This window comes from Dreissena polymorpha, chromosome 3, assembly GCF_020536995.1.
Source record: "Dreissena polymorpha isolate Duluth1 chromosome 3, UMN_Dpol_1.0, whole genome shotgun sequence".
NCBI classification, from domain to species: Eukaryota; Metazoa; Mollusca; class Bivalvia; order Myida; family Dreissenidae; genus Dreissena; species Dreissena polymorpha.
Window position 1 is genome coordinate 45,922,996 of NC_068357.1, and position 23,963 is coordinate 45,946,958.

A 23,963-nucleotide genomic window follows, 5' to 3' on the forward strand; every position below is an offset into this window, starting at 1 on the left:
TCAGTTTTTTACTTTTGTTCTTCTTTAGTAATTTAACTTTTTCACAGCATTTTGAAATTTTTCTCCTTAGGCTATCCCTATTATTTGCGTTGAAGTTATATTTTTCTATGAGAATATTTGAACATTCCATATCGCTTTTACAATTCGCTCTCAACTGCATTAGTTTTTGTATCGTCAAATTTTTATCATTTTGAGGTTCCTCGAAGCATGGTTGTGCTTCTGCCATGGCTAATCTAAAATTGATAAATGTTCATCTGTAAAACTTTCATGCGATAATTAAAATTAAACAGAACAAAAAAATCGGTTACTTCATTATTTTTTAGGGGAAAGAATCAAGTGTCTTTATGATGATACTGTAATTACTACAATGCATCTTTTGATTTTCTTAAATTGTATTTACATAATTGTTGGTACAAGTAACAAGAGTGAAAACAAATTTCATTTTAGATTTAAATTAAGAAAAAATCCTGATTTTCGCTATGTAACATTCGTGAAGAATAGTAATATTGGCCAGTGTGGGGGTCGAACCCACGTCTCCGCATTATTAATACGACACTCTAACCAACTGAGTTAACTGGCCGCATAATACATGAATCAATTTATTAGATTTTAAACGTTAAATGTTTCCCAGCAAAAATGAGAATATTTTCATTCACGATTATTAATTTATTAAACAATTTAAGGTAAAAAAACAGAACAAAATACAAACACAACAAACACAAACCTACCGGGTATGAATTCTGTGTATCCTTCTTGCAGCTCTCGAGTTTAAAATCAAACCGAATTCAACGTGGAAAAAACGACGTGAAACATGTGTAAAAACGGAAAGATTAATGCAAAGAAACATTTTTATTCTTGAAAAATGAACATTGAAAGCATGGCAAAATATACAGCATATAAGCAAGTCAAAATACAGATTGATTGTTGATATTATGCTATACTTAAACACTATCCGCAATCATGTCAGCTCTACTTTCACTTTCAGTATGTCCAAATTTCTATTACATTACATGGTTATAAAATAAGCTTTTTGCCAGTAAATTAGGTAGCACCGACATTATCAACACACAAGCAACAATAAAAAACACTTTATCCACACTGGCATACATCCGGAACAGTATCTGACGGTGACAATAATCTGTCATACCCTTTTTATTCGTCTCGAAGAATTGACAGTTACTTTATTAGTTTGTAAACAAACTACATAATGGATTTTTTTTTTAATCCGAGAATATTCGTCGAAATAAGGCAAGTTATAAATTTTGGGACATGATATTTACAACTTGTATGCGCATTAAATGTATTTAAAATCGTTACGATTCGGCCCAGTTAAATCGAAAATAAAGTTGCATTGTCAATACTGAAATAGCGCTGACGACATACGTCCGCCATGACATTACGCCGGGTGGGAAAATTTTCATACAGTGGTGTCATTTCGCCATGCTTCCGCTGATCATTTCAAGCGCAATTGGAATAATAACTATTGCAATCGATTCCTGAAAAGTTTACCTTTCTAATGATACCTGGCCGAAAAAGAAATTTACATGTTTTCTAGTCTAAATTCTCGACATTGTTTTTGTTTATGTTACATCTCTGCAGCCGCAGAACGCAGAAAATTCGGCCGACCACCATCATATAGATAATTTTGTAACGAATATTTTGATTGGATAATATCAACCAATCAAAAACGGAATCTCCGCGGAAAGCACTTATTAGCAAGGGTATCCTCCCGAAAAAGCACTGAATCGCGCGTCATCGACTCGCTCTCGATTCAATACTATTTTTGTCTCACTATTGACGTCACGTGACTGAACACCCTATCATAATGTTTTTGTCCACTTATATACATTTCATTCTAATGTTAGTTTATCTCTCTAAAAAAATTTTGTTTATTTTTTTATATTTTTTTTTCAATCTGACAAGATCATTGTGCATATACAACAAAACACACAAGTCCAGTATGCTTTCTTCCGACTTTATACAATTCATCTTTTTTTTCATAACTATTCCTCTGTTGTTCTTTTCTTTTCTCTCTAAAAAATATATATTAGCATATCTTGTATAACATGTCTGAACTTTATTGCTTTGTACAATCACTATGCAGTATGATCATATACATGTTTACATTGTATGTATGATATTGAATAAAAAAAAAACACAAAAAAAACACAAAAAAAAGTTATATGCATATTATTCATTAATTCATCATATTATAATGATTACCTTTGTCATAAATAACATTTTAGCACCAAAGTATTTCGCGGTATTTCCTCTTTTTCGCCATATTGTATGTTTATTATTATATGACGTCATTCATTGATTCGATGAAGATTTGCTTAGTCATGTGACGTCATTCATTGAAACATGCGTATGACGTAACCTTACTACGATTTTAAATAGGGCCAAATTGTCGTTTGGCTTCAGTTCCGTTTTGGCACTCATAGTGGAAAGAAATGGATAACGAAGTTAGATGACTAGATTTATCTTTTAGGATTAGATAATGAATGACATCATATATGAAACTTGAGAAATGATTTTTATGTAAATAAAAACGTTATTTAATTTATGCAGTCTTTTATTTACTTTACTCAGTAGGATAATTTGTGATGTTGGCACCGTCTGGAGGCCATCAGACGGACCGGCATTACAATACCTTTTACGGATACATTTGTATTTTTATATAAAGAAGGGAAAAAATCGCTGCATACATAGGGGAAACAGAACAACGGAAATCCCTAAATTATATTTTTAAAGCAAAATATATCAATTTTGTGAAGCTTATTAAATAAGTTCTATTGGGTTGTAGAGTTTGACAAAGAAAAATACAAGACATGGCAAAATAAAGACGTGCCACTGGTGGGGGACCAGCACCATCCAAACTAAATTCTTGGGAAGAAAAGGTAAAATCAAAAGTAAGTTAATAGTCATATGCATATTTGGTTGCATGAGTATTAAACTGTTTTCATGAGAGGTTATATGTACAAATTATTTAAAAAATAATATACTATATGCATGTATTTGTTTTATGTATTGATCAATATATACACTATATATACACTTAAGTCAGAAGATACACCATAGTATAGCAAATTGCATTTAAATATAAAAACAGCCCATTGTTTTTCAAAATGAGATCTGTAGTGAACAAGGAAAGTATTGGCAGAGTAAGAACATTGTTTCAGCGTGAATAATATGATTATATCATGTATATTCATAGACTACCTTTCGTTTAATTCAAATTCAGACACTGACAGTTATCCCAAGCTGTTCGATGTCTGGTGTGAATGACCACGGAGACGTATTTCTTATGAACTCGATTGGTATGAAGTTATTACTTTTCTGCCATAAGCCATTTATTTACAATTCACATAACAGTATCTTATTCAATATTTACGAGATCATGGTATGTACAAGTTAAAACAATAAGTAACTGAAATTGCAGTACTTGGACATAATAGATATATAGCACAGTTTATACTCATGGTTTACATTTATGTATGGTATTAGTTTGCAAGTACATATGTTTTGAACAAACTAACATGATAACATAGCATGCGTTCACTTGAAAAAATACCTTTTATTTGCATTTTTTTCTTTTTTATGCGAGATTAACATACATTTACTTTTCCAGCTTTGCCATTTGAAGAGTCAAATTCAAACGATGCAACAGAGGATGCTGAACAATGTTTGAATGTTTACATAAACAATCAATTATTTCAATCTTAAAATATAATATAAAATGTACTTTGCAATATGTATATTTGTATTACAAAAAAATGAAGGACATCAACAAAAACATACCTTCATATAAAACAATTGCGGTTTTCTCATCAATTAAACTAGTAAGACATATACTGTATCGATATTTTTTACAAGGCACCAAAGACAAAAATGAAGCGGTAGAAGTCTCGACTGGATATAGTTCTGTTGAAAAGCCCATTACCGGTAATCAGGGACACGAAAGGAAATATGAAAGCAAGTGTTTTGTACATTTACTTAAAAATAAAAATTAATTATTCAATTTCGAAATCATAGATAACATAAATTAGTAACATGTAAATGAATTTATTAAAAAATACATGTCAGCATTCATTTATGTCAATAAAACAATCTGACATACCACAACTATTTCGAGATTAAATAGTTATACTGTGAACCATATGTAACAAATATAAAATAAATTATTGCTAACTAATTTGCAAGTAACAAAACACGTGTACTATTTACAGGTTCTGATGAATAATACAAGATGGAACTACTCATTATTGAGAGAGAAACGCTAGAGGTGGAGAAGGCTAGAAATACAATTCTCTTGGACACTAGCAATAAATTAGAATCACTGGTTACACTGAACAAACTTAAAATGTTGAGCGAAAACAAACTTTTAACAGAGCAGTAAATTCCCTGAATTTGTTTGAATGGGGAAAGAATATGAAGTTGAAGCTGGTGAACATGGCATGCAAGTACGAATGGCGGAAAATAGAATATGAATTTAAACTTTAATTTAGAGTTTATTTGAAAATATGCTTAAAATTGAGCAAATAATTGTGTAAGCAGTTGCTTTTAATGTCATCAAATTTGTTGCACAATGACACACATGATTTCTAATATATTCAAGTTTGCAATTATTCAAACAGTCTTATTAATTCTCGCCTTCTGTTTTGACCATCTCTTTTTTCGGCTTTTTGTACTGGCAAGTCATGATCACCCGCCTCAATTTCTATGGCCTCTCGCAGTGGAACATTTCGTGTGGCACACAAATTGTGCAGCCGCATGCACGCCATGACCACTTCAGCAGACTTTTCTGGGGTGAATGGTAGACAACCAGCTGATTCATGGAGGCATCTGAAAATAACAATTTATGTTGATTTACATTTTTTACTTTCTGTTGTTTTATAGAGAAATATCAGTGAATTAAAACGATAATTTTCATTGTTTCACCAAAGCTATTTTTGGCCCCCTTGTGATCCCAATTTAACCATGGCAACTTCTATACCATAAATGTTTATAACATGTGGATAAGCTTTCCTTGAACATACATGTAAATTACTGAAATGTTCGGCTGCATTATATAGCCTTTAATCTGAATCTTAACAAGAGCTGTCAGAAGACGGCTCACTCGACTATTCGAGTGCTTGACAGTATAACGTAAGCCATCGTGGGGAAATTGTTCATATTTAGTAAGTTCAAGGTAAAATATCATAGTCTAAGTGGAAGAGGACCATAATGGAAACATACTGATCGCTTATGTTTTAAAGAAGTTGTACTTTATAAACGATTCTGAGTTCAGGTATATTTTCTATTGAACATTTGAAAGAAAGTATTTGAAGTTTGAAAGCATTAGCCTTGATACTTTAGTAGTACGGCCACTCCAAATTGATATGTTGATCGTCGGATTTGCCACACCTATTTTTCCAAATTGAAACAAAAAATACCGCTCGCACTAATTTTTGTGTCCTGTAACCATAGCAAATGTTTTTTCCACGACTGCTATCTTCAGAAAACTCTTTCTACTTCTCAACAAATCCCACAGTTCATCTCCTGACCAATCCCACTCCAAATCCTTCGCTTCCAGAGGCCATTAAAGCCAGACGACTGGTTACTAAATGGGCTGCAGGACGCGTTCCTGGGATCACCCGATGGATCGAAGGCTGGAATTCATTGACTTCATCTTCTTCAACATCATCCGTGTCAACTCCACCAATCAAAAACCCAGTGCTTATCCTGAAATCCGTGACTATGGATAGCACTCGATGCACCATCATTTGCTGTTCCAACACTACTTACATCAAAGCCAAAGTCCCACTCTCCGCATTGACTGATGCTCGTCTGGTAAGCCGTTTGGTACGACGTATGAATGCACTGCCTAAGGAAGTATTTATTCCATCAGGCCGTTGGGAACTAGGAAATCCATCCCATCATACTTCTTTTACATCATTACTTGGACTTCAACCCAACAAGATTGAATCGGTGGTAGTCCTCCATCTTCCCACCTTCACGTCAAGAAAATCTCCTGATCTTGCCGCCACAGCATCTTCATATTCAAGTCCATCACTCCCTACTCAAGCCTTTGTTCCAGTCGTTTTGCCTTCCGTCACTCCTGCTGCCGTTTCCACATTGTCTTTCATACCCGATGCAGCAACTTCACCTACAACTGATGTCCTCTTTCCCAAATCAACATCTGACGTGCATACTGTTTAAACACCGGAGTCTACGCCAGTTCCAAAACATTTGATCATTGATGAACATCCAACTCAACTTGATTTTGACTACAATGACCTACGCAGTCCCACACCAGTCTCAATATCCTCCCCGCAACGCACCGAAGACCTAGAGACCAGTGATCATCAGCAGTATTACCGTCAAACTCCAGCTCCCCATTCTACAACCCCGTTTCACCTACACCAGTTTCTCATGTAAACACATCATCAACGCCAAACTATGAGCCTGCAGAAGTACCAACACAAACACAGTCCTCCAAGAACAAATCAGCTTTCAGAATTCCTCCTGTCTACATCCCCACACCACGCCATTCCTCGGTCAAAGAAGTCCTCAAGACGAAGGCCCATTCGCTTCTTCTCGAAGGCCGACTTCCACTTCTTCCACCAGCTCGCCGAGAATGGACTGATGTTTCTGTCAACAGTATCCAGATAACTCCAATTATCTCCTGGCCACCTGCTGAATGGACTTGCTGGGCTCCGGATCAGAAGACGCTTTATTACGAGTTTGTCGCAATGACACTCCATGCCCACACTACGCCGCTTCCAAAATCTCTCTTGAAGGCTAGATACAATTTTCTTGCACACCCTGGAAGCCTTGATCTTCAAAACGACGCCCTTGCAGCAACAATGAAACAAAACTTCAATCTTGTTCGACTGATTGCCCTCGATGAAGATCCAACTACACCAGATGTCAGTCCTGTCCGCCTTTGATGCCCTTCCCCGTGACTCCTCTCTTGATGATCTCCTTGCCCGCCTGAAGGATGTGCCACTTCGTCTGAAGAAACAAGAAGAATTAAGTATATTTTTTTTACATGTACAGTGGTAAACCTTTTTCAATGTTAAGTATTGTCATAAGTTAACATATTTCATTAACATTATTGTTATTGTTGTCCTTTAAATTTGTTATTGTAGTAAAAATTTAAAATTCAGGAGGATTTTATTCTTTTACGGTGGGGGAAATGTAATGTATATTTCATGTATAACATGTTAATATCATCCGAATTCATTCCTAATCCAAATATCGGTGCACATTATTTTTGTTGTTCACATTTTGTCTATACAGTGCACTGCATTTAGCAAGATAATGTTCTCCAAGATCTAATATATTAATATATTTGTATTTACCTTGTGTTGAGTCCATTATATGTTGTTTGTTGTGAGAATAATCCAACATATTCGAAATTCCTGCACTGTCAAAATCGTTGCAGCAATGTATATGGATGACGTCATACGTAGGAATATGGTGGAGTGTTATTGCATGCATTTGACTTTAAAATAGGCTGTACAATTATAATATTCACTCCTCTATTTGTATAAAAAGATGATATTTATTATAACTTGCAAACTCTTCATTTATATTAACTGTTAACACATAATAGTTTGCAGGGAACTATTTGAGGCGCTGAATGCGTAAGAATTTCTTAGGTTTTCATGCTGCAGCATTTAATATTGTATTGTTATACATGCATAATTAAAGGTGTCTATTGTTTCAAATCATCAAACTTATTGCCTTCTTTGATTAAGATGTGATATTTATGATGATTGTCGATTTATTATAATTAGAAGTATATTCTTGTTTACATGTAACCGCATTACTTCCATACATGGTGAAGGATGCTGCAGGATTGTGATTGGCTGCAGCTGAATCTTTGACTGCAGCCAAATCTGCAGCATCCGAAGGGTATATAAAAAGGTTCTCCGCACAGTTTTGGCAACAGTTGCTAACAACAAACAGCACTGTTCGATCGATTGAAAACCCTTCCAAAAAGTAAGAAACAAACAGTAATACTTCATAAAACATTTTCATTTCACGAATTAGAAGTAATAATCAGAATTTGTTTGTTACAGTAACTACTAACTACTGGTATTTAAGTAAAACGAACGTTTTTAGTATTTCATAAAATATCAATACTATTTATGATATTGACAACCTTAAAGCAGAGCAACTGTTCACCAAACGTCCATCCTTTTAAAGTCAACTCTAACAGTCTAGAGATAGTATTGTATTATATAATGTTTAATGCTTGTCTGAATAAAGATGCATTATGTAAAACGTTAAACGGTCTCCGTCTTCCTTCTAAGAGTTTGTTGCTGGACTCAAACTCAAACTACAATTGAGCGCATAGAGATGAGCAATTGTATCTTACATGTAAGGTAGCTTACAATATACACAGAAAGCAATAAAAATCGACGAAAAAGGAGTTGAAAAAAAGGCTATATAAAATCTGCCGTTTTTATTTTCGCATGAAAATCTTACCCCATATGTTATTTCACAAATGAAAAATACTACGAACTAAACCTAGTGCTTTATTTGTATGTCAGTTATGTATGAACACATTCTAACTAAAACATTTACTCCAAGCAGATGAATTCGTTTATTTTTCGCCTATCAAAGACCTTCGGGGGCGTGTGAAAATTGCAGCAAATATAGAAATAGAAGGAATTACAAGGATTTGTCTCATGATTTCAATAAACTTATAAATTATATTAGTTGCATCAATAAACATGTTTGAATGAATGTCTACTAAGAGGACCTGTGTTGTTACACAAAGTTTGTGGTATTTTACTGCGATTTCGTACTTAAAACGTCGGAGTTGTTGCTGACATTGAAAAAGCCTTTCATCAAGTTGGATTGCAAAGGGATCAAAGAGATGCTACTCGATTTATATGGCTGAAGGATTATGAAAACAATAACACAAACGATGACAACATACAAGAGTACAGATTTTGTCGCGTACCTTTTGGTGTAATATCTAGTCCTTTCATCCTTGGTACCACGATTGATCACCATTTAGAAACATAAAATACAAATCTTGCAGACAAACTTAAGAACAACATATATGTTGACAACCTAATCACGGAGCAGATACAGAGAGCGAAGTTGTTAACATGTAAACCAAGGCAAAGGTCATGTTTAAAGAAGCAGGCATGAACCTTAAGGAATGGTCAACACATTCAATCTTTGTGAATAACATAATTCAAAGTGAGGACAAATCGTCGATGTCTACAATCAGAGTACTGGGTCATTACTGGAACACGAATCAAGACACTTTGTCATTGAAAGAACCGTCTCTTATGAACAGTTTGGTAAGCAAATGAGCAATCCTTATAGACTTAGCCTCAGTGTTTGATCCGCTAGGCTTTGTGTTTCCCGTACTTTTGAGGGCAAGGGTGCTCCTACAAGAATTATGGAGCAAAGGACAACATTGGGACGATTAGTTGGATGCAAACGAGATTGAAAGGTGGCTGCACATTAAGGTATCACTGGCGGATATTACGGATGTTTTATTACCAAGATGTATTGCAATGAAAACAGAACGTTATATAACATACAATCTAACATGTTTTTGTGATGCATCGGCAAAAGCATATGCAACAGCAATTTATCTGCACCAAGAAATGGAAAATCATGCAAAGGCTGATTTGGTTTTCGCAAAGTCAAGAATCGCACCAATTAAACAAACAACAATACCAAGACTGGAATTAATGGCTGTTGTTATTGCTGTTAGGTGTGCTACATTTGTGAAAACACAGTTACACATACCAATTCAACACAGTTAAGTGTGGAGCGACTCTCAATGCGTTTTAAAGTGGATAAAATCAAAATGTACATCTCCTGTTTTCGTTGGAAATCGAGTCAAGGAGATCATGGAAGCTGAACATGTTGGATTTAAATGTGTCGAGTAGTGAAAACCCCGCTGATTTAGCTACCAGAGGAGCAAGTGTTAAACAACAAGAGTCTATATGGTGGCATGGACCAAAATGGTTGGAAAAGCCAAGTAAAAAGTGGACAACAAACAATGAAAACGAACACATACCAACCAGCGAAAGCTTGATGACGGCTATAAATTCAGGTGAAATCGATGTAAACCAGGTGAATGCAGTACAAAAGCCACCATTTGAAATCGACATCGAGAAGTACTCTTCGGTCTCTAGGCTTATACGAGTTACTGCTTTTGCACTTAGGTTTCTAAAACAATTAAGAGCACACAGATTCTCTAGTGCTTCACTGAACAGCGAAGAATTAACTGTTGCGGAAACCACATGGATACGATACATTCAACGTGAGCATTTATGGTGACACAATCGACTCAATAAAAATAAATAAAAGCAACAGTATACAAAAACAACTTGGGCTAATTATAGACAAGGATGGACTTTTGCGATGCAAAGGAAGAATGTGCAATGCTGAATTAAATGAGGCTATGCGACAGCCTATGTTGTTGCCAAAACAAAGTTATTTTACACGGTTAATGATTGATAAAATGCACAGAGGGATTTTTCACAGTGGAGTATCACAGACGTTGAGTTATCTTCGACATAGATTTTGGATACCAAGTGGGCGTGCAATTGTGAAACAAGTACTACGAAATTGCCTTGTGAAGGCGGTGCTTGTAAAATGCCTGAAATAGCTCCGCTGCCGAAATTCCGTGTACCGGAGTCTACTCCGTTTTCACACGTTGGGCTTGATTACTTTGGCCCATTGTATGTAAAGACGACCGATGAAACAAACAAAATTTGGATCTCTTTGTTTACATGCATGGTTACCAGAGCGATACATCTCGAAATGGTTCACACATTGTCTACCAAAGACTTTCTTATGGCGTTTTGACGTTTTATATCAACAAGAAGGGAAACCCGATGTAATCATTAGTGACAATGCACCTCAGTTTAAACTGGCAAATGACATGTTTGATATAAACTGGCGTAAAATACTCAAATATGAGGAAATTCAAAACTATACTTCCGGAAAAAGAATCAATTGGAAATTCATCGTAGAGCTTACCCCGTGGATGGGAGGGTTTTATGAACGGTTAGTGGGTCTTGTTAAACGGTCTCTGAGAAAGTCAGTCGGTCGAAATCTTCTTACAGAAATTCAAATGCAAACCCTCGTTAAAGAAGTAGAGTCAGTAGTGAACTCGCGTCCATGTAGGTCTATGTAGGAGACGACATAAACTCTTCAATATCACTAACCACGGCACATTTTCTGTCACTCAATCAGAAAGAAGGTATACCTGATACCTATTCGGACGGTGACGATGAAGAATATTTACCAAGAAGGAGTAGTTCGCAAAAATTGCTTGACATCTGGAAGAAAGGCCAAACATTGTTGAACAAGTTTTGGTTACTTTGGCGCGATGAATATTTATTAAGCCTTAGGGAGCGAAGGCAGACACATCTAAAACAGAACCGAATACAATCTCCACATACCGTTTTGGTAGGAAATTTTGTTTTGGTTTAAGACGAAATGCCACGTGGATGTTGGAGACTTGGTCAAATTATTGATCTAAACACAAGTTGTGATAGGCATATTCGGTCAGCAAAGGTGCGTTTGTCTAGCGGGCGTGTTATAAATCGGCCCCTGAATTTACTTTTTCCAATCGAAACCTCACAAAATGTCGACCATGAAAAGCCGACTCTCGACGTAAAATCGACAAGTCAGCTTTCTAGACCAAAACGACAAGCGGCAGAAAAGCTAAGAAAGCAATAAAATACTTGAGCGTCAATTTATTCATTTAAAACAATAAATATATATTTTTGTTATATTATACATTTAAATGAAAGGCCACTGGTTAAAGGTAAACGATTACAACATGTGAGTTAAAAACGAGATAAAAAAATTAGTGACTGAACAGGGATCGAACTCATACCCTGCAACCGATAAACAAAAACTAGGTGAAATTAAAGTCTCTATAACGCTCAAAAGCAACGAAAATTTCGTAAAGTATTTCATAAAATAAAGTTAACACCTTTACAATCAGTGTTCCTTATAGCAATAGCCACAATTTCAACGCTAGATGTGGTATGATTACATTGATTTTTGTAGATACAAAATGCTGTTTTTTATTTATCTGTGGCCACAATTTTTTCCATTTAATTTCCCGCGAATTATCTATTTATACGACACCGAACACCATGTTAATGTTCATGTGTCGTATTAATAGATATGCAAAACAATAATAAAACGAGCATTTTGTATCTACAAGCATATATTTTATCAGACCACATCTGGCGTTGAAATTTCGGCAATTGCCACAAAGAGCATTGATTTCCAATTGGTTAAGTTTATTATACGAACAATTGTAAGAAATTTTCGTTGATTTTGAGCAGTAATGTTACTTTAAGTACATATCTTATTTGTATAATTATTTGTGGCGGAGTTTCCACGTGCAACCTTAAAACAACACAATCTTGAAGGAGTTATACATAAAAAGGCGAACGGAGATATAGTCAGCACGTGCTCGTTTTTCTCGTGCAAAGTGGAGGTATAGTCTCGGTCAGTTTTAAAACGTTCTCTTATACTGTTTGCACGCACTTTATAAATGCAAATCATGGGCGATGTTCAATGCGATACATGTGGCAAACATTATTCAAGTAAAAGGAATCTTTCTAGACATATCAAAGAAAAGCATGGCGACAAGTTATTATACTTTAAACGTTCTGTTGAAAAATGTACATCGAAATTTATTCGACGAAGTTATGTTACTTAACATTTAATTCACAAACATGGATTTGATAAGAAATTAGCAAATGAAAGTGTAAAAGAACTTATCATCAACGCCGAGACGGAACATGTTGAGAGACATCACACACCAGAGGAAAGTCATCAGGTAACCATTGCGGTTGAGGAGGAAGAGGTTACTCAACATCGCATTCCTCTCACGGAGAGCTGTTTATATTCGGATATTTCGGATGACGAAATCGATTTTGGTAATTGGATGGACAGTGTTATCGTTGGGGACTCCCCCGGGCCGCATGTCGTCGGCATGAGTAGCACATCGTCAAAGGCGTCGCTTGGTGAGGAACAGGGAATTTCAGGGTCGCCATCACCGTCTTCGTCATTGCATGCAGATGATGAAATTGATTTTGGTAATTGGTTTGACAGTGTTATCGTTGGGGAACCCCCCGTGCCTCATGTCGTCGGCATGAGTAGCACATCGTCCACGGCCTCGCTTGGTGAGGTACAGTGCATTTCAGCGTCGCCATCACCATCTTCGTCATGGCATGCAGATGTTGGTCTTTTGTTTTACGAGCCGACCTTGTACGAGGTCTATCATACATCATGTGGACCTCGCCTTGATTTAGTGCCTTTTAACATGATTGAACCAGAAGAAGCAACAGGCGATAATGACATACCGCAGTTTAGCGGAAATGAGGAGACTGTTGTGGAATTGATTAACGTTACGTTCAAAATTAAGACTACATTTCAAGACAATCAAGTAATAAATGTCGAAAAAACAGCCTTTTTCATCTACACTGATATATTCGATCCTTAATGCACAAATCCAAGAGACGTATTTGCACACATGCAAAATATGTTCGAGGAGTACGCGACCGAGTGGAATTAATATAACATACATAACTTAATAATTAAATATTTAGTAAATATTTAATTATTTCTTGAATAGGCATTTCTTGTTATTTGATCATTTGATATGAGATTAATATCACCATTTATTGTGGCCATAGGTTATTCAGTTGATAATGATATATATTAATAATTGGGAATTAGATGTTGTCTTATTTTGATTTATAAGATGTCTTTTGTGTCTCCTTGGTCAAGAGTGTCGCGCAGTACGCGAGAAAACTCTGCTATATATATATATTTATATATATATATATATATATATATTATATATGAACAATAATCCCGTCGATAAGGCGGTGCTGTTTAACGGATAATATGAGCCGTCGGAGCCGCCAGAGCCGCTAAAACCGTCGGAGCCGCCAGAGCCGTCGGAGTTACTATATAAAGGACTTACTGAGTACGGATTGGGTCAAGTTAAGAACCAGTGAAGAACAGTGAAGTTATTGTATTAAGTCTGTTAACGGAATATTAAAACATATTAAACTAACTAAAATATTAAAATGACTTGTTTCTTATTCGGAAACAAATAAGTTTCTCCAATGTGGTGAAAAATATACAGTCGACAAAAAATAGAAATATTCACCACATTTTCGTTAAATAAAGTTAACACCTTAAAGTGATAATATGGGCATCTAACAGTTTATAGGCGTCTATCGCAACCGTTGTTTATTTTTGGTGTTTTCACTTCATATACACTTATTTTTTGTTAATGCAGCATATACTAAAACAATATTCCGGAGAGAGAAAAATAATGCATTTGAATATCAAACGTTCTGTCGTTTGACAACTGATGATGCATGTACAATGTGAACCTAAATTTAGTTTTAGTACAGATACGTTCATACGACACAAAGACACAATTTTGTTTTACAGAACATTTTGGCTTACAGGACTGGGTGGGTCACGTACGATATCGAATATAATATATTTTTATAAACAACTGGTAGCAAGATGAGTTGCAGATAATTGGTCAGTAACCACATTTTAACTTACTCTTTTGACATGTTAATTCTTTTCAGCTCAATTCAACAGTGATAAAATGCCCATAATATCACTTTAACAATCAGTATTTCATACAGCAATAGCCACAATTTCAGCGCTAGATGTGGTATGAATACATAGATTTATTCAGATACAAAATGCTCTTTTATATTTATTAGTGACACAATTAATTCCATGATAATTTACCGCGAATATATCTATTTAAACGACACACGAACATGGTACCATGTTAGTGTTCATGTGACGTATGAATAGATATCGTTGCGGGAAATTATATATGCAAAACAATAATAAAAACGAGCACAAACATCTATTTTACCAGACCACATCTGGCGTTGAAATTTTGGCAATTGCAATAAGTTAAGCTTTATTTTACGAAATATTGTACGAAATTTTCGTTGATTTTCAGTAGAATTGTTACTTAAAGTGATATTATGGGCATCTATCAGTATATATGTGTCTATAATAATAATAATAATAAAAGCTTTATTTACAGAAGGTTACACATTAAGACAATGACACATTATACATATTATGCAGATAAAGCAATACTTTTTTACAACGTGGCCTTCTTAAAAAAACATACACACATAGGTCTATAACAAGTAAAACATTCAAACAATATTTTCGTACACCTATACATAACACACATTTTGTCTTTTAGACACTTATGAAATAGCATCGATTAGAAAATAACATGACATATCATTGATAATCAAAAAATGTGCTTTATATTGCCTTTTAAAAGCAGAGATAGAGCATGACATTATTATTCCAATTGGTATACTGTTCCAGATATTCATGCTATGGTATGAAAAAGCTCGTTTCTTATAATCTGTTTTTGCTTTGGTATTAACAATATCGTTATGGGTGGCAGATCTTAAGTTATAATTGAGATTTTGAGAAAAAGTTATAATATCATTTATATATTCTGGAGTCTGATTGTTGACGCATTTATATATTAAGATTGACGTGTGGTATATACATCTATTATTAAACGAAAGCCAATTGAGTTGTAAAAACACATCTTTGGATGGTGTTCTTTTTGGCTTTTGTAGAATTACTTTCGCTGCGCGTTTTTGTAAAACATTCACTTTTGTTAAATTGGTTTTATTAGCGTTGCCCCAGATCGTACAACAATAATCGAAATTGGTTAATATGAATATATGAATTATGAAATAATTTCTTCATATCAAAAGTGAGATAATTTGATATATTTTTAGCAGAGATATTTTTCTGCTTAATTTAGAGCATGTTTTATCAATGTGTACTTTCCATTGCAGATGTTTGTCGATATAAAGTCCTAAAATATTATGGCTAGTGACATTCTCAATAGCATTATTATCTACTTTTAGATTAAGGTCGATATTCTTAATTTTTTGTTTTGAGCCAATAGGCATACATTTTGATTTATTAGGGTTTATCATCATGTTATTGAGGGTGCACCATTTTTGTATGGAATAAATATCATTTTGTAAGTTAGTCTGAATTTCGGAAGGATTGGCCCCTGTAGCATATAGTGTCGAGTCATCAGCGTACAAGTCTATGTCTGATTTGTTTAGTAATAACCCTATATCATTTATATAAATTAGAAACAAGAGAGGGCCCAAAATAGATCCTTGAGGGACATCACTCTTAATAGTTAGAGGGGTAGAAAAACTAGTCCCTAGTTTAACGCATTGTTGTCGTTGACTAAGATAAGACCGAAAAAAGGACAAGGTACCATCTGAAAAGTGATGGAGTTTTAGTTTGTACAACAGAATTCCATGATCTACTAAATCAAAAGCTTTTTTCATGTCAATAAAAACAGAAACAATACAATTACCATTATCTATATCTTTTAGTCACGCATCAATGAGTCGAATCAGTGCTGTTTGACAAGAATGATATTCTCTTAACCCTGACTGATGTTTATTTAACACATTTGTTACACGAAAGAATTCTTTTAATTCATGTGATAGATGTCTTTCGAATACAGGGCTCAACATTAACCTAAAAACCAACTTGCCCTGCCGGGCAAGTACTTAGAAAATCTACTTGCCCTGAACGTAAAGCCACTTGCCCAAACATGAAATATCACATTAACTGTAAACCCCATATGTTTTAATAAAGATCAAAATGATACATCACAAAACCTTTTTTATTTTTGCACATTAAACAAAATTATAACAGTAATAAAAGTCAAATTAAAGTCTAAATATAGATTTGTGCCAATATTTGATTATTAAACATTGTTCCTAACGATTCATCATATCTCAGCCATTCAAACTCACTTTTCCATTATCGTAAAACGTTGCGTTTTCGTTTCAATTCGCACTTTTTGGCACTTTCGGATGATTTTTCTGTGCATTTTTCATTGGATTTTGCAGACTTAAAAGTTACTTGTAAAGCCGAAGCTAAATAAACTAGACATTTCTCGTCTGCTAACAGTACTGTAAACAACATTGAACATGTGAACCATAACAAAAATGTCAATTGACGTAAAGTACAAGATTGTTGAGAATGTATGTCGCAAAATATGAAATACGTATATACCAAAGCTATTTGTTGTTGTTTTTATATAGTTATAATTATAGTCGTTTTCTTCGTTACTGAAAAAACCAACGATATTACTTGTAACTGAATAGTAATGAAAAAGATAAACACAATAGCATTTGAAAGCCGATGTTTGGAATCCCAAGCCATTTACGGTGTTTCTAAAAATAAGTTTGGAAATACAAGCGCAACATGCTTAGTTAGTTCGGACTTCCGCAAACAACAATCGCCGAGGTAAATTCGTGCATTAGGCAAATCGTTTGTTATTATTTGTACTATTTAACCACAGAAACACACGTTTTTCTTTGTTCTTTTTTGCACTTGCCCGGGCGGACAACTAGATTATAAAATAACTTGCCCGGACCCAACTTTTACTTGCCAGGGGCAATCGGACAACCGTAAATGTTGAGCCCTGACTTTTAATATCTTCTTGGTTTATCCATTTTGGCATATGCGTGCTTTTTATTCTCTTTTGCTTGTAAGGGGCGTGCTTTTTTAAAACGCTATTCACAATACTATATAAAGATTGAAGGGACATATTTGGATCGTAAACAGTTTCAATTAAATCAAGTTGCGAAATCGATAGATCAAATCGGAAATCAGATATTACAAACTTTTTAAAGCATCTGTATCTAATATTAGAGTGATTGCCTTGTTTCGAGATTTTAAAATTAATTTTCCTTGTCATGCATACGGGATAGTGATCGCTTATAGTTATTTGTGGGACATAAGTAGTACTTACTCTGTCTGTTCGATTAGTATATATATAATCAATTACTGAAGACGATTTATCTGTGACTGGTTTGTGTTAACCAGTTGCACGAGGCCATGCTTTAATACAGTTTTGACCACATTTTGCATACATAAAACTTGCTGTCAGCAATGTATTTAAAATTGAAATCACCTAATATGTGATACTCAAAGTTTAAACCCTCAAACTTAGCAAGTAATGCATCAAATTTGTCTATCCATTTCTGCGTCTCATTAGGTGGACTATAGATAAAATTTAATAGAAAAGATTTTGTGTTTTTAAAGCATATCTCAATACATACAGCTTCAATCTCATCAGGCTCTAAGTCTGGTCTATGTTTAAATGGTACATGGTTATCTATATAAAGCAAGATTCCGCCACCCTTTTTTTACTTCTGTCTTTACGAATGTATGTAAAATTCGGAATATTTAAATTAACATCAGACAAATTTTCGTTTAAAAATGTTTCACAAAAACCAATAACATCTACATTACATTTTTGATGCAACAAAACGTACTTAATTTTATCAAGTTTTGTCAAAAAGTGTTGGATATTTAAACGTACGATATGAAGTCCCTTTTTAGAAAATTTTAAGGTAGACCCTGTTGAATCATCTTTATCCTCGCAAAAATTAAATCTTTCATTTGCAATAGGGTTTGAGAATGAAAAATCATTATTATTGCATGACATATTACATTGTTTTGAGTAATCAGAAACTTTAATACTGGCATCAAAGACACGGTCTATATCACCATATTTAAGCACTATTTTGGATTCATTACATATACAAATCTTAAAATTACAATTTTCACAAACCTTGTTAAGTACTTTAAAATTTGTTGTGTATCAGTACATGTTTGTGTCTGTCTACGCGTTCCTACTGAGCCGAACTCAATCGTCTGCATTCACTAGTGTAGTGATTATTGTAATTACAGTACTCAAAATGTCTTTGTTGTTGCCCATAATTGCTACTATTCTTATATGAATGTAGATTATTCTTCTTGCCATCCCTACCGTCACGTGAATCGCCATTCCTTGAGCCTTTATTCGATGCGTAATTTCGGAAACCGTTACTTCCTGTTTGCGTCTGATAGTCATCTCGCCCGTCACGTGAGTCGCCATTCCTCAAGTCATGACCTGGTGAATGATCTCCGTAGCCGTAACTGCCGGTATGCGTCCGAAAACTGCCTCTTCCGTCACGTGAATATCCATTTCTCGAGTCTCGTCCTGGTGCGTAACTTCCGTTTTGCAACTGATAGTCACGTGAATTGCCGTTTCTCGAACTGCATCGGTCAGGAGCATAATTAACGTAACCATTACTTCCGGATTGAGTAGAGTGAGGGGTTACGCTACGATTAGCTTGTCGATCTTGTAGTCCGCTCGTCTTCTGTTTTATGATGTTTACGGCTTTGTTTATGTTAGCCACTAGCGTACTGCAGCCTCTAGCGTGCAGATGTATCCCATCTCTGTCATAAAAATGTTGCGCCATGTTACCATTTCCATAAATAAAGGATGTATACAGTTCAATAGATTGCACATCTGTTTCTTCGCATTTTTGTTTAATTATATCATTCAGTGGAACTACATCTGCATCTCGTCTTGGGGCAACTGTGCACAAGTATACAGTGCAGTTATGTCCATTAAGTTCATTTAGCAGTTGCTTTATTTCACGGTATGCTTTTCTTGGGTCTCTTCCTTCCGCCATGTCATTCCCACCAATATATATTATCACATTTTTGTATTTTTTCATGTCACATGAATCCAGTGTTAAACGAATGTCTTTAATTTTTCGCCCTGGTAGAGTTTTAATGTGTGTATTTTTATTCAACCCATGCCTGTTAATTCCACTTAGAATTGAGTCACCTATTATTAGAGTTTTATCTAATATATCTGTCGTGTCCACAGTATCAGTATTTTCATCGAGTTTTTGTTCCGTTGGAGACTGTTCTCTCTCTTTTCTTTCATGCCCGCTTCCATTATTATTACTTTTTTCTGATTGAGGTGTTTCCGTCATAGCTCTTTCGCGTAAACTGCGTTCATTCTGTACCAACCGTTCCACCGTATTTGCTGTCGATGGGGTTATTTTCTTTATAGTATCATGCACTGATTGTAATTTTCTGTGAAGTGCGTCGTTGGCTTGTTTCATATCTTTACTGAGTTTATCCGTACTCTGACTAAGTGTTTGTACTTTATCTGTTGATTGCTGGTTAGCTAACGAGATTGTTTTTATTTCAACACTTGCAATTTCATCTCTTAACTGTGAAAGTTGCAATCTAGTCTCCTGTTGGAAATTGTCAAATCGTAACAGCAGTTCATTCATCATCTTCATTTCCTTTAGAATGGCTATTTCCTACCGAGTCTGTTTGGGTGGCACAATTAATATCAAAACTAGCCACACATTCTGCTTCTAAATCAGTCTCTGTATCTTCAGTCAAATCATCCCCAGCTTCTGTCGCTATCTCGATTACTGGGACTGATTCATTCTCCACTATTTGGGAGTCATTATGCACTACTCGGGAGGCATTCTCTACTGTTCGGGAGTCCTGCTCTACTACTAGTGGGGCATTCTCTTCTACACGGGGGGGAGGGGGCATTATCAACTACTTGGGAGTCATTCTCCTCTTTTCGGGGGTCCTGTTCACAAATACTCTAGAAACTCCATACGTTACAGACATTTTCGGTGTTGGGCGCTCGGGATTTCTACGCTCCAAGTATGATAGTATTTGCTGTTTCATGTATTCATTTAATTCACCTATTGATTTATTATTTGACTGAATGTCAGTTTTCATTATTTGGAGAATTTTTGGAAGGTCTGTGTCAAAGAAGTGAGCCACGTTTCTACCATTTATCAAGCATGATGAAGTCGTGTGGTACATGTTAAACGTGTACAAGTGGTTCTTCTCATCCGCGACTTTATAACTAAGCTCCACTTTATTTGATTTTCTGTCATTTGCTGGTTTACATACTTTTGCTAGCAAATTTTAACAGTTCATAAGTACCTGTGTTTAGTACAAGTTTTGTTACTCCGTGTGTTTGTTTAATTTCTCACGGTTCCTTTTCAGTAGATCTTTATTTCTTCTTCATATTTACATTTTCATTCAGACTGTAATTTCTCACTTCCACATATTGTTCGCCCTCGCCAGAATTGATTGTCAATGGCGTAAGTTCATAATTATTAATTTTCCTTTCTTTCTCTTCCAGTTTTAGTTTTTTTCGCAACAGGCGAGCTTCATTAAAGGGATCTTTTCACGCTTTGGTAAATTGACAAAATTGAAAAAAGTTGTTTCAGATTCGTAAGTTTTCGTTTTAGTTATGATATTTGTGAGGAAACAGTAATACTGAACATTAACCATGCTCTAATATAGCCATTATATGCATCTTTTGACGATTTTAAAACCTAAAAATTATAAAGCGTTGCAACGCGAAACGATTGAATAATTTGGAGAGTTCTGTTTTTGTCGTTAAATTTTGTGAAACTACGAAGATTGCTTATATAAGGTATAAAATACGTCACGAATGTGTACTCGGCGGAATAGCTCAGTAGGCTAAAGCGTTTTTACTCCAGGACTCTGCCAGGACTCCAGGGGTCACTGGTTCGAAACCTGCTCCGGGCAATGTTCTTTTCCTTTTTTTATTTTTTTTCTTGATTTTTTACTGGAGCTTTTACGATCCAATGTTTACATTTATCAATATAAAGCATTTAATGAATAAGTTTAAAAAATGCCAAAAACTGTGAAAAGGCCCCTTTAATGTCAAATAATTTGATTTTTGCATGAACTTCCGGTTGATCTTGCGCGACCACTGAATCTTCGTTGTCCATTTTTTGCCGTCAACAATCACTTACGAAAATAGTTTTAACATGTAAATGTAGAGAATTTTTAAAACTTTCTTCCACACTATTTTTTTTTAATTTACTTTATTTATGACCGAAATATTGATTATTTTCCATTTTTAAGTTAACGTCCTCTTTTTAACTTGATTATCCGTTGTTTATTTTTGGTGTTTTCACTTCATATACTTATATTTGTTAATGCAGCATCAACATACTAAAACAATATCCCGGAAAGAGAAAAATAATCCATTTGAATATCAACCGTACTTTCGTTTGACAACTGATCATGCATGTACAATGAGAACCTAAATTAGTTTTAGTGCAGATTCGTTCATACGACACAAAGACACACTTTCGTTTTACGGATCATTTCGGCTTGGAGGACTGGGTGAGTCATGTAAAATATCGAATATAAAATATATTTTTTATAAACAACTGGTAGCAAGATGAGTTGTAGATACTGATAATTGGTCAGTTACCACATATTAACTAATTCTTTTGACCTGTTAAAATTCTTTTCAACTCTATTCAACAGTGAAAAATGACCAAAATATCACGTTAACAATTGCCGCGAATTAGCACGTTATTATTATTATTTCACGTCATATATATGTGTATTGTTGTTGACGCTCAGTTGACTTAAAGGATAGAACCTAAACAGTCGTGATTTGCATCTCAACTCAACGTACACCATTATACCTTCGTGAAATTGATGGAATTTCGTAACGTTGTTGCATATAACGCGCCATTTGTAACGTTACGTTCATGCACGCTTTGCCGTCATGACGTCACGCCCGTTAGATTAGTTTTTTAATGAGATGCAAATAAAAGGTTGAACCTGGATTTTGCTCCTTATATTTCTCAACACAACGCATATTCCGCCAACATAGCACCATTATTCTACACAAGTTGAAACTATATCATTTTTCGGATTCGTGTTTGAAGATTTTAAAATCATATCAACAAAACCGTTCGCAACTAATTCAGGCGGAAACAGTAACATCAGACGCCTGCATGATAAGTTCCGGTGTACCGCAAGGCTCCATTTTAGGACATTTGTTATTTTTATTTAACGTGAATGATCTACTCTTAAAACTAACAACATAATATGGCATGTATGCTGATGATTTAACAATCCACTGTAAAGGGAATAATATAACGATAATAAATTGCAGACTTCAAGACGCCTTACTAGGGTCTCAAAATTGATGATGATAAATAATATTGCCATCAACCCAGATAAAACTACTTACATGACTTTAGGATCGCGCCGAAAACTTAAACATTCAGAAGATCTAAATGTGTTTGTAAATAACTAAAAAAATAAAACCTGTTGAAACCCAAAAACTTCTAGGTATCCATATTGATAAACATTGAAATTGGAAGGCCGATGTTGATAAAACCTGTTCAAAACTTGTTTCGGAATTATCACTGTTCATGCGTGTACAACATTTTGTAACGCCTGAGATGATAGTTATATTCAATAATGCGTACGTAACATCAATTTTTGATTATGGATGTGTCACATGGCAAAATCCAAATACAAGAGACATCAACAGAATATCAAAACTGCAAAACAGGTTTTTAAGAGTAATATATAGAGAATACTAGGTTAGCGTTGAATACAGAGAAGTTTATGTTGCGAGGCTTAGAACGCCGGGAGCGCGAGCCTTGGCGAGCTCTTTCGGTGTTCGAGCCGAGCAACATAAACCTCTCTGTATTCAACGCTAATCCTAGTGTTCTATCTATCCCATTTGATTTTTTTTCAACGTGACATTTAACATAACTAGATCTAATAACCTTAGCCTAACAATTATTTTAATTAATTCTTAAAAATCGTTTAAAATCTAACGAATGTAACCATGCGTAGTGATATAAATGTATTTGTTCTGGTACGCAAAATAGTCTTTAAAAAAATTCACACACAAACTGTAAAACTAGTAAAAATATCACCATATGCCTCGATTCAAATTTACGCAGCATGCGAATTGTAACACATAACTACCGCGAAAAGAAGATTTTACTTGAATATAATTCATTTTATTTTCGAAAGAAAATGATCAAAATCCAATATGGCGGCGATTGCTCATGACAAAATGATGTCGATGTCAACATAGATTCTACATGTACACTATCGACGAGTAAACAGACAATTGCAGCGACTGACACTTAATTTGACTTAATATGCAGGGCAATACGTTTTCCGACTTCGGACGACGAATTAAAGGACGCGCAGAACGTTTTTTTAATATA

The 23,963-nt window shown here is 34.9% G+C and overlaps 1 protein-coding gene, 1 long non-coding RNA gene and 1 other non-coding gene across 4 annotated transcripts in view; 1 reads left to right on the forward strand and 2 right to left on the reverse strand.

Annotated features, from left to right (window-relative positions):
• The window catches only part of LOC127873977 (actin, cytoplasmic-like), a 387,026-nt gene that overhangs the window by 93,222 nt on the left and 269,841 nt on the right, over positions 1–23,963 (reverse strand). The gene's annotated exons all lie outside the window — the stretch shown is intronic.
• On the reverse strand, positions 508–580 carry Trnai-aau (transfer RNA isoleucine (anticodon AAU)). The gene has a single exon. It is a non-coding gene; the product is annotated as a tRNA-Ile (tRNA).
• Positions 2,219–3,653, forward strand: LOC127873984 (uncharacterized). The gene is made up of 3 exons (XR_008046470.1): positions 2,219–2,465; positions 2,807–2,912; positions 3,245–3,653. It is a non-coding gene; the product is annotated as an uncharacterized LOC127873984 (long non-coding RNA).